At 47.8% G+C, this 16,016-nt stretch overlaps 1 protein-coding gene across 1 annotated transcript in view; it reads left to right on the plus strand.

The window, feature by feature from the left end:
• LOC106905976 (leucine-rich repeat and fibronectin type III domain-containing protein 1-like protein) overlaps window positions 1-16,016 on the plus strand; it is a 91,103-nt gene that overhangs the window by 49,296 nt on the left and 25,791 nt on the right. The window lies entirely within an intron of this gene.

Consider the following 16,016-nt stretch of genomic DNA (forward strand, 5'->3'; position numbering starts at 1 on the left):
CTAGCCAATCAGAGCCAGTGTTACTCAGCTAGCCAATCAGAGCCAGTGTTACTCAGCTAGCCAATCAGAGCCAGTGTTACTCAGCTAGCCAATCAGAGCCAGTGTTACTCAGCTAGCCAATCAGAGCCGCTCTCAGGAAGTTTTGATTCAGTAACTCAGGATTGTTTATTTTGATGCATTTGACTTTAATGAATGTTTCCTTTTTCTTGACATTATTTAATATCTGTGTTGTGAGATTTATTTGACTCCTGTATAATTTATGGCTGAGAGCCTTACTGTTAAATATTATTTTAGTGATTTCAGGTTTTTCAATCCGTTTGACTGAATAGCTGCTGTTCTGCATGTTTCATGTCTAAATTAGGTGAATTTATTGCCAGATCACATCGTAGCATTTATACCTGAAGTGAAATATTAACAGCCAGTCCAGGTGATCGGAGCGTCCCTAGTTATTATTCATCCCTTTGCATCAGTCCTGTTGTGTTCCAGTGTTTTGTTGTTTTTAGTTTCATCGGATGTCGGGTCATATTTAAACTCCAGCCGGGTCTTTATTTCTGGGATTCTCCTCCATTATGGCTCCGTCTGGTTTCCTGGGCGTTTGAAGGCTAAATCTTCTAGTCGCTGTTTGCATTCTGGCCTTCACCAACAAGATGCTGACATCAGCAGAAACACAGAGCAGATGCAGCAGAGTGAAATGGACCAGAACCAGGAGAGGCTCAGAAGCTGAGAGGTCAAAGGTCACTCTCAGACTGACTGCAGCTCTTCTGGAAAAGAAGAAGCAGTAGTCCAGGGCTATGGAGGCAGAGCGTGATGCATCAACAGGAAGGAAGAGCTCACAGTGAGCTGCTGTTCCAGGTTAAACTCCAGAACCGAAGCCGGGTTCTGCTCCAATAAGGACCAGTCGTAGCTCTGTCTGCCCTACTGAAAAGCCTTTGACTACCCAGGTGAAAAAAAGTATACTTTAGTATATTTCAAACATACTTACATTTGTGAAAGTCCACTTTAAGTATACTAAGTATTAAGTGTACTACCTATAAATATATCTGAAGAATACCAAAAGTATGCTACCAAATTCGAAATTATAATTTTAAACACACTTAAACATAATTGTACCAAAATACAATTTTAATAAATATATTAAATAAAATATATATCTGCCCAAGTGTAAATATGCACTTGCTCAAGTATATTTAAAATATTCTTTGTGTATATTTTAAAATATATGCTCAAAATAATTTGTTTTTAAATTCACTTAACACTACTTTAAATTATTAATTTCACTGTGTTTTAAATTACATCTCAGTGTAAATTGTAGGCTAATAAAGTATGCCTTTTTTAACTTCTTTATTTATCCGGGTGAACCCCGTTGGGATCCAGATCTCATTTTCAAGAAGGACCTGGGCAGAAGTCTGCAACATGCATAATATTCCCTTAAAAGCATTGAGGGCCTTAATAATAGTTACTAATTTTGGTAAATTCAAGCTGGAGACGTCCTAATCCGAGTTGGACGGAAACACAACGGGACAACAACCGATGGAAATGAAATGTGTGTCACAAAAGGAGCCTGAAGGGACGAAGGATGCTAACGTGTTGCTAGCTGGTGGTAAGTTTGCTTATTAATTATAAACAGTGCAGTAAAGATATATAACTTACGTTGGTTTCATAAATATTTTATCAATGTTATTATGACTTGTATGATTATTACTATAGTAATCATTCAGCTTCATGTTATAACTGCATGGAGGCTGTTTGTTGCCACTTATACTTTAATGGGGTATATGCCACGAGAGGTGGTGACGTATTTCCGTTTGAATTTATTCCACATAGGTTGGTTCCGGGTCCTGCTGGCTCCTATTGTTTTTGGCCGAAGCTGCAAGATCTGTACCATGAAAAAGACGCAAAACTTAAAATATCTGTGAGCTGCTGGTACAACGACTGAGTTTTGTGGTGTGCCGTTGTTTCCAGTAATTAGTCGGTACCATCCAGTGCTTCGTTTTTTCATTTTCCAGCTGATATCAAGGCGACAGCGGACTGTAGCCGAAACTTAGGCACTACAGCTAACACGCGGTTTGTAGCTGCCTGCTATTTCAAAGCTTGAGGATATTGAAGATCCAGCGTCAGAAATGGGAAGATGGGGGATATAAAGGGAGTTGTACGTGGTTCGTTTAGTGGAATAATTTGTTGGAGGAAAATAATGCCGGAGGAAATCCACTGCAACGGGAACAGGCTGAGGACAGAGGCAGCGATTCGGCACAAGGTAAGTCAATATGTGTGTTGATGCGTTTGTGTTATACGGAGTATGAAATTATTTTTAGGCAGCTCCTTAGTTTTTGTTTATGTGACAATTATATAAAATACATTTAACATGCAGTCGGAGCGATACCGAGCACGGTAATTTAAAAACAGCCGAGAGCAGCAACGCTCCAAACCACACAAGAAGTCAGTCAGATTAAGGTCCAAAACCTTAAGTGGCACCGACCCACATAAAAAACCCACAGAACAAATGGTGCAAATCACGTATTTCCTGAATCCCGAATATATGATTATCTACCTTTGCTGTTTCATCATTATTATCCACGTTAGAGTGATTTTTTCCACTTAGCTGCTATAATCTGTTCTTGCGTTACACAACGTAATTTCTCTTTTTTTCCCTCTGAGATTCTGCTTAAAAAATGAGGTTATGAAGTTACATCCTCCTGCTGCTTTTTGTTTTTAAAATGGTTAACAGTTACTGTGGGCAAATCCAGCAAGGACCAAGTGAAAAACTCCATCTCTAACACAGAGTGACCTGTGCACCGGAAGCAGGCTATGTGGAAAAAAATGCGGAAGTACTAAAACGGAAGTCCATGGCATATACCCCATTCATAAACTAACCTGGTTTTAATTGAGCTCCATCAGACAGAGAGACTTTGATATTGTGAGGTTGATGTTCTAACTCGTTCATCAATGTTTTTATCTTCAACATGTGTTTGCAGTCTAAGCAGATGAAAGAGGAAGCAGAGAGATCAGGTGTTAGAAAACTAAAGACTTTCTGTCTCAGAAGCAGCTCTGCTCCACCAGATCACCAACCAGCTCTGAGGATGAACCTCCACATCGTCTTCATGGTGGAAGTTTGTTTTTTCAATGAGCAGCTAGCTACATTTTCAACAACAAAAACTGCTGTTACCAACACTAAGTGCTTAATAAACATGATTTGATTTAAAGGTAACTGGACAGAATTTCTCTTCTTGTTAATCTAACGTTTCTCTTTCACACATTTTATTCATTGTTGGCTTTCAGGGCCCTGTGATGGACTGGTGACCTGTCCATGGTGAACCCTGCCTCTCATCTGATGGCTGCTGGAGATGGGCACCACCAGCCCCCCTCACCACCCTGCAGGGATCAGCCTGTTCAGATCAGGGATGGAAAGATTTTAAGGTAGTTTGTCTCCTTTAGTCCACACTTAAAACAGCTTCATAGTTAATGCCAACATCAACTGATTCTATGACTTTGCTGACTGTTTTTTTCTACTTCTAACATAAACAGGCAAAGAAGAAACCCAGAAATGTTTCCCCTCCAGGCATCCGGTCCCAATCATCTTCAGTTCTTATGATGTCACATACATGGCGAGTCCACAACGTCTTAAAATTGTATTATTTTTTTATTTGCCATTTTTCTGTTCTCTTTAAATACAAATGCTTTCTCTGTTTAATTGCTCTGTTGTTCTTTTTTGTAGGTTTCTGTAGGTGCAGTGGTCCAGTGAACGGGAATGTTCTGTCGTTGATCCTCACTGTTCTTAGGAAGGAGAAATGTCAGTTTGTCTGCAGTAATACTGGAATACAGTGACATTGAATTAATTGGTGAAACAGTTTTCACATTTCCTCTAAAGTTTACCTATCGTTTTATTGTGCTGATTTTCATAATTTTGTTGTTTGTAAACTTTGAATGTTTTGACAGTTTGTACAATTGTCTTATGGTATATTGGCTCTTGAAAAAATGTCGGTAAGACTTTGGCGGGGTGTGTATAAGACTGATGTGATACTGTCATAAACATGACCTGTTAGGAACAAACCAACAGTGTCATGAAGTGTCATTCAGTAAATAATGACAATTTTAATGAGAATTTGCTTTAAAAGTTGGATGACAGGTTTTATGACAGTGTCATGTCGGTCTTATTCACACCCCATCAAATAAAGTGTTACCAAAATGGCAATATATTAAAAGCACAATGTAATTATACTTTTTGTTCTTTAAAGTAATAACTTTGGTGTTTTTTCGCCACACTTAAATTTTCATTGTGTTCACTTTTGACGTGTAAACTGATCATTTATGTAAAGTTCAAACAGTTGTGAGTAAAATTGGACAATTTTAAAATGTTGGTAATAAAACAAAATATTTTAATTACCTTCAACATCTTGTGTAAATAATCTTTCCATGTAATTGTAGCATAAAACAATGTAAGTACTGTAATGTAATTATGCATGTAATGTACAAAATAGGAAAGTAGGAATAAAGAAGACTTATGAGTAATTAAAATTGTAGTTTATTAGCAATAGCAGTAAATCAAAAATAAAAATTATTTAAATACATTACTAATATATTAGTAGTATATTTTAAATATATTAAAAATATATTTAATATAATTTTATGACAGAATTAGTACACTCAAAATATACTAATCAAGCTCTTGAATACTACATAACAAGTTTACTTAAAGTATAGGTACAACTTGAAGTTGTTCCAAAAAAGTACGTTGAAGTCCATCAATCAAAGTTTGTTAAAATGTAATTTACTAAAGTATCCTCCTTTTACTAGGCCATCGGTTCATGGTGAGGGATCAGGAAGACGTCTCTCTGAGTGACTGATTGGTTTAATTCCTCGTATGTCGATTGCTTTGGTCTCGCCGCATCGATCAGAAGATTCTGATCTGGAATAAGGAGCATCAGAAACCCGTCTGCTGGGATTCTGTTCCTGGCACCAAACATGATGAAATATCCTCCTTTCAGACGCAGCGCTTCCTGTTTGAGTCCTTCATGCTGGTTGTTTATGGGGCCATATGTAGCAAAGGTCACGAGGTCACCGAGTTATTCTGATCGACCCCTGATTGGCCGGTTTGTATCAAACAGAGCTCCTGATTGGCCCGTTGTGTGGTTGCTGCCACACAATGCGTCTCCATTGGCTGACAGGAACTCGGGATGTTAAAGCTGTTATGTTCAGTCGGCCATGTTCTGTATGTGACCCTGCTGTTAGCCCATATGCTAACAGCTTCGCACAAATCTGATCTGAACCAGTGAAGTCTCAGTTAGACTCAATAAGTAAAACCTATTAAACATTAAAACTAAATTTATTATCTATAGATTTCACTGACAAAATAAAACGATGATGTGAAGAAAATGGTTCTGAAACGGATTTCAAAAGAAAACATTGATGATGAGATGCTCTCATTATTCCTGGCACCAAACATGATGAAATATCCTCGTCTCTGTCCGTCTCTCTGGAAGTCCAGGATGTGTGCGTGCGTGTGTGTGTGTGTGTGTGTGTGTGTGTGTGCGAGAGAGGCGGCCATCTGTTAATGGCTGCCTGGAGAAGACCACAGTCTGTCCCCTGCTGTCTCTCTTGTTGTCGTCCATTTTCTGGTCTGTCCTGCTGGATGATGATGATGATGGTGATGATGATGATGATGATCAGCTCCTGGCACCAGAAGGTTCTGATCAGAGCCTCTGGACCTGCGGCCTTGATGAATGAACTGGGTGTGTGGTGACAGTTTTACCTTCCTGATTCTCAACACTTCCTGTAGTCCAGCCTTGAAGGAACCAATGAATGGACAGGAGGACAGGCCTAGTCAAAGCTCTGGTGACTTCCTGTTCCTGGCCTCCATTTTGAGACGCACGATGAGCAGGAAGTGCTGAACAAATGGAGGAGACGCTGAGCAGCTGCAGCTGAACAGAAAGCAGCTTCTGGCTCTTCCTTTCTCTGTCACCTCGTTTCTGTTTCGGAAATCAATGCCTCTTCCTCCTCTTCCTCCTCTTCCTCCTCTTCCTCCTCTTCCTCCAGTGAAAGCAGCTTTCTTCGTCCTTGGTTCAGCTCCTCCTCCTCTGCCTCCGTCTCTCCTCTGGTCTTCTTTTGCTCTGAATCTCTTTGGGTTTTGCTTTTATCTGCTCCAGCTCCTCTGGCTGTGTTGTTGTATAAAGGTGTTTATCTATACGTTGCTGCAGCTGCTGGTGCTTTCAGTCTGTTTTCCTCTTGGTGGGAATTCGTGCTGCCAGCTTCTATGCATGGGGGTAAAATGGAAGAACAGATTCTAATTAGTCGGTTATTAGACTTGTCTTCCTGCACAGCAGCAAACAGCACCTGACCCCGCCCCTCACCCAGGGGATTGTGGGAATTTGATTCAGGCATCTGGAGGCAGGAGGAGCTGCAGCAGCAGGAGGAGGAGCTGCAGCAGCAGGAGGAGGAGCTGCAGCAGGAAGAGCTGCAGCAGGAGGAGGAGCTGCAGCAGCAGGAGGAGGAGCTGCAGCAGGAGGAGGAGCTGCAGCAGGAGGAGCTGCAGCAGCAGGAGGAGCTGCAGCAGGAGGAGGAGCTGCAGCAGGAGGAGGAGCTGCAGCAGCAGGAGGAGGAGCTGCAGCAGGAGGAGCTGCAGCAGCAGGAGGAGCTGCAGCAGGAGGAGGAGCTGCAGCAGGAGGAGGAGCTGCAGCAGCAGGAGGAGGAGCTGCAGCAGCAGGAGGAGGAGCTGCAGCAGCAGGAGGAGCTGCAGCAGGAGGAGGAGCTGCAGCAGGAGGAGGAGCTGCAGCAGCAGGAGGAGGAGCTGCAGCAGCAGGAGGAGGAGCTGCAGCAGCAGCAGGAAGAGCTGCAGCAGGAGGAGCCGCAGCAGCAGGAGGAGGAGCTGCAGCAGCAGGAGGAGCCGCAGCAGCAGGAGGAGGTGTGGTGTGGCTCCGCCCTCGGCCCCATCTGGAGTTTCTCAAGTTTAGCTCCTTCTGACATTTAAAGGGCCGGCGTTTGGTCTTATCCCGTTTCTTTGTGTTTCTCCACCTGGGTTACCAGGAAATGCTCCCAGATACTCACTGGACGTTTTTGTGCGGACTCTGAGCTCCGTCTGCCAACACTCAAACCTTCACTCTGACAGATTCCTGCATTTTCCACAATGCTAACGGATGCTAACATGCTAGATGAGCTAGCCTAGCCTTGTTTAGCGGTTTCTCCGACTCTCAGCCTCATCAGCTCAGCGTTGCAGGCCAAGTTCACTTCCTGCTCTCAGTGAAGGTGGACGCTTCCCCTCTGACCTCTGACCTCCGAGTAAGTTCCCTCCCAGCCTGGCTCCGACATTGTCAGCATGTTCCAGATTCACCGCAGCTAATGCTAACCTCATGCTAGCCAACCAGTAAGACCTACTTCACCAGGTCTTAATTTCATACTTTCCCCAGTTTGTCCCAGTAGCAGTGGCCATCCTGGGGGATCTGTGTAGTGAACAGAACCCGACCAGCTGGACGGTCCAGTCTGTTAGATGGCGGCTATCCGGGTTCTGATGGTTCTTTCCAGGCCTGATTCTTCTTCTCCCTCAGTGTGTTAGCGTCGTTAGCAGTGTGAGCGCCCGCCGGCTGAACGAGCATTCAGACGTTCTGCTGCATCACAAACTGCTGCGTTTATGATTAGCTCCAGGCTAACTGCAGCTAAAGTGAGACCTAATGCTTTGATGAGAGAGAAATTATGGGATGGCATTAGAAACAGAACTAATAAAATCATTTATCCACCAATCAACCTGATCAGCTTTTCTAAACAGAAACCAGCAGAAAGCATGAAATTTACTTCAGTGTCTGATTCTGAAGTCTAGTTTTAGCCGCTACGGCTAAAACTAGACTCACTCTGATCATTAGCTACACCGATTCCAACGCATTAAGCCTTCCAGGCAGTTAGCCGCAGGATGTGGGTTTATGTACGGAAACGAGCTGAAAGCTTTGAAATCACCAAACAGCAGAGATGGGTAATGACTGATCGTGACCTCGTGACCCTGCTCAGGTTCTACTGAGCCGGGCGTTCGGACCAGCAGCCTGCTGAGGTGTAGCATCTGCCAGGGAAGCCATGTTGGATTAGCTCTACTTCCTGTTCTTACAGGAAACAGATCATTGTTTGATTTTCTGGTTCTGGTTGCTGTTGATCTGCTAATCCTCCGTCTTCAGCGTGTTTTTGGAGCGATGTCGGCCTTTGCCATCTGTCCGTTTCCTGTTCAGTCCTGAACTGCAATGTTTGAACAACACAATAAGACTTTCCACCCCGTTATGCACACAATGCTTTATTATTGATCATCAAGCACAATGAGACGCATCACACCAAAACATAAAAACACAACACACAGAAATATTCTCCATTGATGATGGCGACACGTTTTGGAGGAAAATTAGACGATTTCAGCTGCAGGTTTCTGCATGTCACAGTCTCCAGTCTGAAATGTTTTGTTCTTTTCTGACGCATCAAAATGAGTTAATTAATAAAAGATGCTGCCTGTTTCCACATTAGCATGAAGTAAACAGGCTCTCTGCTGAGATCTGATTGGAGGTTCAAATGTCACATTCATTTAGTTTGTTGCTTCTGCTTTAGAGAATTATGTAAAGTTATTCCAGACTGACTTCTGTAAAATGTTTGGCTCCCAGCAGCTGATTGAACATGCAGATCAGCTCACATGACGATTATTAATATTCATTATCACACGTTAATAATAACCAGCTTGGCTGAATGATCAGTTCACCATCACTGGTCCGCTAACACAGCAGAACCGGTCCAGTTCTGACCCAACGGTTCAGCCAAACGTTTCTAACATTTGATTAGAAAGAAGCTGCAGAGCAGCTGATGTTAGTTTCTGATGTCCTGCAGCTGGAGGCGTCGTAATCAGATCCTCTTCAGGTCGTCGGTGTTTCCTGATGCTCGAAGCTCCTCCAGCCGTTAACAGCCGAAGCCTTTGATTGGAGCCGGTTTCTGTAATTGTCCTCAGTTTTTGTTCTCCTGGCTGATGATCCTGTTTGTTGGTAGATGAGCGGTGATGATGTCATCGGGGGTCTGAGGCGACGCGCCGTCTCAGTGGGAGGAAATCACCTGAAGTTTTTCTGTCTGGGATTCTTTTACTGGAGGGACGGGAGTGAATGTGTGATGAACACATGAGGAGCATGAACTCCCCATGAACATCACAGCAGGGTGCTATGGATTCTACACAGTGAGACATCTCTAATCAATACGCCCATCTCTGATGGAGCTGAACGCTGCTGCAGCAGGGATCCCCGGATCTCCATGACCTCTGACCTTATTCACATGTTCATGAACTCAAACAATGTTAATTATACCACCTGAGCAGCTGGCCGCTGCAGCTCCTCCTACACCTCAATCTTCAGTAAATCATCTCTTTCTGCTTTATTATAACTTTATTTGCTGCTGCAGGTCTGATGAAGAGCTGCTTGTTAGAATAATCATGACTTTCTGATGTTGTAACCACGGCAACAGCCCGGTGAGATGAAAGCTCGTCCCATCGGACAGCGACAAAGCGCCGCTGTCTTCCTCCTGGAAATCTAAAATGGATCGGGTCGGAACCGGACCTTCCCGCGCCGCTGATCCCAGTCAGTAACTCAGACTGGAGCAAAGTGTGAAAAACGGCTGCAGAGGAAGAGGAGGATGAAGAGGAGCTGCGTTTCCATCGACTCCGGCTTTAATCTGGTTCTGCTGCTGAGGCGTTCTTCGCTGTAGTCCAGGCTTTGACTAGGACCCATTTCTCACTCTTCAGACCTGTTGCATAAACATCAAACGGATTTAAATGTTTGACCAGAGAGGAACTCATCAGTGTCAGAGCGCCACCTGCAGGCTCAATGGCAGCCTGCAGCAGCGCTAGTAGAGGAAACTGCAGGGGGCGGGGCTTATGTTAGCGTGTGTGCTGCTGTTAGCTGCTCCATTCATGAGCAGATAGCAGGTGTGACACATTTATCTGTTCCCTATGAAACACGGTGAAAGCAGCATCATGCTGTGGGAAGGTGGAAGGAGAAAACTCTCTTCAGCTCTCCTGAACATGCAGCCAGAGGTATGATGGGGTGTTTTAGTCTGGAGCGGTTAATGGGTTAGTCAAAGTCCAGACCTTAATAAAGATATTCAGAGCCTGTGGAAAAGGAAGAGTTGTGACCCTAGACAGCTAACAGAAAGGTCTGGAAATTTTCCTGTTTTAGAGGCTTTGAAGCTTCAAAAGATGAAAAATTCAGATTTCTGAAACACGGATTATGGTTCAATCTGCCATTAAAAATCCTCGGCAACACAGAGACCTTTTAGAGTTGGAACTATTTTTAATGTTTTACTGATTCCTGCCCCCCAATGTCAAACTAAAGTTCAACTGAAGGAAAAATCCCTTCAGCCTCTCCAGAAACATTCTGCGGCCCCCCAACAGGATGGGCCCCTGATGGGATGGCCGTCAGATGAGATGGCCCCCTGATGGGATGGCCCCCTGACGGCATGGCCCCCAGACGAGATGGCCCTCTGACGGCATGGCCCCCTGACGGCATGGCCCCCAGAAGGGATGGCCCCCTGATGGCATGGCCCCCCGACGGCATGGCCCCCTGACGAGATGGCCCCCTGACAAGATGGCCCCTGACGGCATGGCCCCCTGACGGCATGGCCCCCTGACGGCATGGCCCCCTGATGGCATGGCCCCCTGATGGCATGGCCCCCCGACGGCATGGCCCCCTGACGAGATGGCCCCCTGACAAGATGGCCCCCTGATGGCATGACCCCCCGACAGCATGGCCCCCCGACGGCATGGCCCACAGATGGCATGGCCCCCTGACAGTATGGCCCCTTGACGGCATGGCCCCCAGACGAGATGGCCCCCGATGACATGGCCCCCAGACGGGATGGCCCCCTGATGGCATGGCCCCCCGACGGCATGGCCCCCAGAAGGCATGGCCCCCCGACGGCATGGCCCCCAGAAGGCATGGCCCCCGGACGGCATGGCCCCCAGAAGGCATGGCCCCCGGACGGCATGGCCCCCTGACGAGATGGCCCCCTGACAGGATGGCCCCTTGACGGCATGGCCCCCAGACGGGATGGCCCCCCGGCGGCATGGCCCCCAGAAGGCATGGCCCCCCGACGGCATGGCCCCCAGAAGGCATGGCCCCCCGACGGCATGGCCCCCTGACGAGATGGCCCCCTGACGGGATGGCCCTCTGAGCCCCCTGACGGCATGGCCCCCTGACGGGATGGCCCCTTGACGGCATGGCCCCCTGACGGGATGGCCCCCGGACAGCATGGCCCCCTGACAGGATGGCCCCCAGACGAGATGGCCCCCAGACGAGATGGCCCTCTGAGCCCCCTGACGGCATGGCCACCTGACGGCATGACCCCCCGATAGCATGGCCCCCAGAAGGCATGGCCCCCCGACGGCATGGCCCCCAGAAGGCATGGCCCCCCGACGGCATGGCCCCCTGACGAGATGGCCCCCTGACGGGATGGCCCTCTGAGCCCCCTGACGGCATGGCCCCCTGACGGGATGGCCCCTTGACGGCATGGCCACCTGACGGCATGACCCCCCGATAGCATGGCCCTCTGACAGCATGGCCCCCAGACGGGATGGCCCCCTGACAGCATGGCCCTCTGACAGCATGGCCCCCAGACGGGATGGCCCCCTGACAGTATGGCCCCCTGACAAGATGGCCCCCTGATGGCATGGCCCTCTGACGGCATGGCCCCCCGACGGCATGGCCCACAGATGGCATGGCCCCCTGACGGGATGGCCCCCAGACGAGATGGCCCTCTGAGCCCCCTGACGGCATGGCCACCTGACGGCATGACCCCCCGATAGCATGGCCCACAGATGGCATGGCCCCAAACAGGATGGCCCCCTGACAGCATGGCCCTCTGACGGCATGGCCCACAGATGGCATGGCCCCCAGACGGGATGGCCCCCTGACAGTATGGCCCCCTGACAAGATGACCCCCCGATAGCATGGCCCACAGATGGCATGGCCCCCAGACGGGATGGTCCCCTGACAGCATGGCCCCCTGACGGCATGGCCCTCTGACGGCATGGCCCCCTGACGGCATGGCCCTCTGACGGCATGGCCCCCTGACGGCATGGCCCTCTGATTGCATGGCCCTCTGACAGTATGGCCCCCTGACAAGATGACCCCCGATAGCATGGCCCACAGATGGCATGGCCCCCAGATGGGATGGCCCCCTGACAGTATGGCCCCCTGACAAGATGGCCCCCTGATGGCATGACCCCCCGATAGCATGGCCCACAGATGGCATGGCCCCCAGACGGGATGGTCCCCTGACAGCATGGCCCCCTGACGGCATGGCCCTCTGACGGCATGGCCCCCTGACGGCATGGCCCTCTGATTGCATGGCCCCCTGACGGCATGGCCCCCTGACGGCATGACCCCCCGATAGCATGGCCCACAGATGGCATGGCCCCAGACAGCATGGCCCCCTGACGGCATGGCCCTCTGACGGCATGGCCCCCTGACGGCATGGCCCTCTGACGGCATGGCCCCCTGACGGCATGGCCCCCTGGGCTGCGAGCCCCGTTCCTGTCACCAAGTGGAGCAAGTCTGTCTCTCTGGGTGGAAATGTATCAAATGCCAAATGTTCAGAAATCTGCAGCAGCTTGTAGTTTTTACTAAAGAGAAATCCTCCAACTACAGCACAGGGCATTCTGGGTAAATACAGCCAAAGCTAACTTGCTAGCCTAGCTCTAGCAGCAGAAATGGCTCCTGGTCTTTAGCCAAAGACAAAAGAGAAATCCTCCAACCGCTAAAATCTGACGCCTCCATCTTGTTTCCATCTGGTGAAGAAGGAAGTTGCTCTCAGTGTCTTCAGAGGTTTTGTGTCGTTTCCTTCAGTGGTTCTTGGTGCAGCGCCCCCACAGGCCAGGAGGGGAACAGGTTGGTTTGACTCAGCAGAGAAAAAGAGAACCAGCTGCTGGAGGTGGAGCAGATATTCTGGTTCCAGTAGAACCGGGTCGACTGGACTGAAGGAGGATGAATCAGAAAAAACTGACCTTTGACCATTTCTGCTCAACCTTTTGTTATGCAGAAATGAAAGCACCACAAAGTCGTTCTCTCACATTATCTATAAACCATGAACATGTAGAGAAATAATTATTTTATTGCTGCAGAATAAAAATAACACATAAAACATGTTTGAAACCAAAAAGCTCCAGTAACATGATGAGAAACATCCAGACGTTCAGAATAATTCCTGTTGGTTCTGAGGGAACCGGACCTGCTGGAGGAGGAACGGAGGGATGAACTGAAATGAGAATCAATTTGACTTGAGGAGCGAGTGATGAGCTGACCCATCAGCTGTTTGCTTCTAATGTCTCTGGTTTCAGTCATGGACCCAAACCGACCAGAACCAGAAATCACAGGAGCCCGATCCATCAGAGCCGTTCTGTTAGAGCAGTGGTTCTTAACCTTTTTTGAGGTACCGAAACCCCCCAGTTTCATATGCGCATTCAACGAACCTGTCCAGGGTGACCCCGCCTCTCGCCCGGAACGTTAGCTGGAGAGGCACCAGCACCTCCCGACCCCACTGAGGGACAAGGGTGTAAAGAAAATGGATGGATGGACGGTGAGCTTTACTGAAGTAATTAAAGACAAGTTCAAATCCTGAGAGTGGAGCTCCTCCAATCAGTGCTCCTCCGCAGCTCTGATTGGCTCAGCAATGTAACGTGATCCTCTGCAGCAAGTGATGGCAAAGCGGGGCGTCATCACGACTTTACAGTGTGTCTTTACCTCCGTAGAGGCTCCGTCGAACCCCTGAGACCGACTCATCGAACCCCAGGGGTTCGATCGAACCCAGGTTAAGAACTACTGTGTTAGAGCCATGACAGATCAGTCTGAACTGCCTCCAGTTATATGATTATAATCATATTAATATGATGAGAAAGGTCACAGTTTCTGTTCAGAATATTCACGTTTTGCTGCAGAGATGGCGCTTCAGAAATCCTCCAGGATCCACACACACTTCCTGTTCCGTATCTTGGATCCACACACACTTCCTGTTCCGTATCCTGGATCCACACACACTTCCTGTTCCGTATCCTGGATCCACACACACTTCCTGTTCCGTATCCTGGATCCACACACACTTCCTGTTCCGTATCCTGGATCCACACACACTTCCTGTTCCGTATCCTGGATCCACACACACTTCCTGTTCCGTATCCTGGATCCACACACATTTCCTGTTCCGTATCATGGATCCACACACACTTCCTGTTCCGTATCCTGGATCCACACACACTTCCTGTTCCGTATCCTGGATCCACACACACTTCCTGTTCCGTATCCTGGATCCACACACACTTCCTGTTCCGTATTTCTGCAGCCTTGGATCGTTTCACAGCTGTAAATAAAAATCTTCCTGCTGTTCTTTGCCATCAAACGCTTCCAGTTGCTGCTGAACAACTTCTCACAGTTGCAGTGATTTTGGTTGCTTAGGTTGTTTTTGTGTATGTGCGCGCGCATGTGTGTGTGTGTATGTTTGCGCGCGTGTGTGTGTGTGTGTGTATGTTTGCGCGCGTGTGTGTGTGTGTGTGTATGTTTGCGCGTGTGTGTGTGTGTGTGTTTCCTTTCTCTCCCTGTATGAATTTATTCTGGTTCCTGCTGAGCTGCACTCAGAATCGACTGGAGGGAAATCAGTGGCAGCGTTTTCCTTCGCTGTGTTTGCAGGGAAAGTTCAACATTTATAGGCCTGAAAAATTGACAAATTTATGAATCGTGACGTCAGGCGCTCTTGCCTCGCAGCGCAGGAAGTTTAATTGGTCCGGTTTCCTGGCCAGAGTCAGCAAACAGCAGCTGGACCATTCGGCTCATCTGGAAAACCCTGAATAATGAAGAGGAGAAAAGTTTCCGATTAAAACGTCGTCAGGCGTCCAGCTGAGTGTCTGCCACCACCGTGCTTCACCATGTTAATGTTTTGTGTTCTTCATGATGCTGGATGTTCTCTGAAGAGTCCAGAACCAGAACATCTGCAGCTCGATGCAGGTTAAATGGCCACAGATGGGCTCTGGTTGAGTGAACTGAAGGAATGTGAAAAGGTTCCTGTGGAACAGATCAGCTGCTGCTAAACGGGTCCAGAGCTCAGACCTCACTGCGTTGCTATGGCAACCCTGACCCATCATTCCTGCTGTTTAGCAGGATTTTCCCCGTTCGCAGCGCTAGCTCAGAGAGCAGTCTTTTAGTTCAGTATTTTCAGAAGATGCTAAGCTAACAGAGTGCCATTCTGCTGCGGCCCGGTTCTGGTTTGGTTCCACCAGATTTCAATGCTTTATGGAGTCTGGTGAGCTGGACGTTTCCAGAACCTTGGGTCAGTTTGCTGCGTCTCCCTGGATGTGATAATCCAGTGTTTCTCAACCACTGTTCCGCGGCACACTAGTGTGCCGTGACTGATCGTCAGGTGTGTTGTGGAAATTATTCAATTTCACCTACTGTACCGTATTTTCCGGACTATAAGCTGCTACTTTTTTCCTAAACTTTGAACCATGTGGATTGTAGCCCGGTGCGGCTTTTCTGTGTATTTTTCTTCAACCACCAGGGGGCTCTCTAGCAGGAAGTGAATCATTAGAAGTCAAAATTGTAAATCAAAGAAGAACGCGTTAATTTTCATTTAGAACAACCACATGCTAGCAGCAGGCACGACGGAGAAATGTTTTCAAACTCATATGATGCAGCTTTTAAGTTGAGGGCTGTCGATCTGCCACTACAGGAGGGAAATAAAGCCGCTGCACTTCAGCTCGGTGTGAACGAAACCATGGTTAGAAGTGACTAGCGGCGTAATCATGTAATTTCTTACCACTAGATGGCAGTAGGTACAGAGCATTTTACATTAAAACAAGAGAATTAGTGATGCATGAACGTTACAGGTAGCGGTGAGAGCATCGTATCTAGCTGTGACGACAGTGATGGAAAAGACGGTGAAGCTCAGCAGTAGTTGGAAAGAACATGGGTCCATTTCCCACAACATGTCTGTGTGAAGTGAGCTTCTCAGCCTGGCTACTATAAAAACTGAAACCA

This window comes from Poecilia mexicana, unplaced genomic scaffold (genome assembly GCF_051168715.1).
Source record: "Poecilia mexicana isolate PSO_F unplaced genomic scaffold, ASM5116871v1 scaffold_13, whole genome shotgun sequence".
Classification (NCBI taxonomy): domain Eukaryota; kingdom Metazoa; phylum Chordata; class Actinopteri; order Cyprinodontiformes; family Poeciliidae; genus Poecilia; species Poecilia mexicana.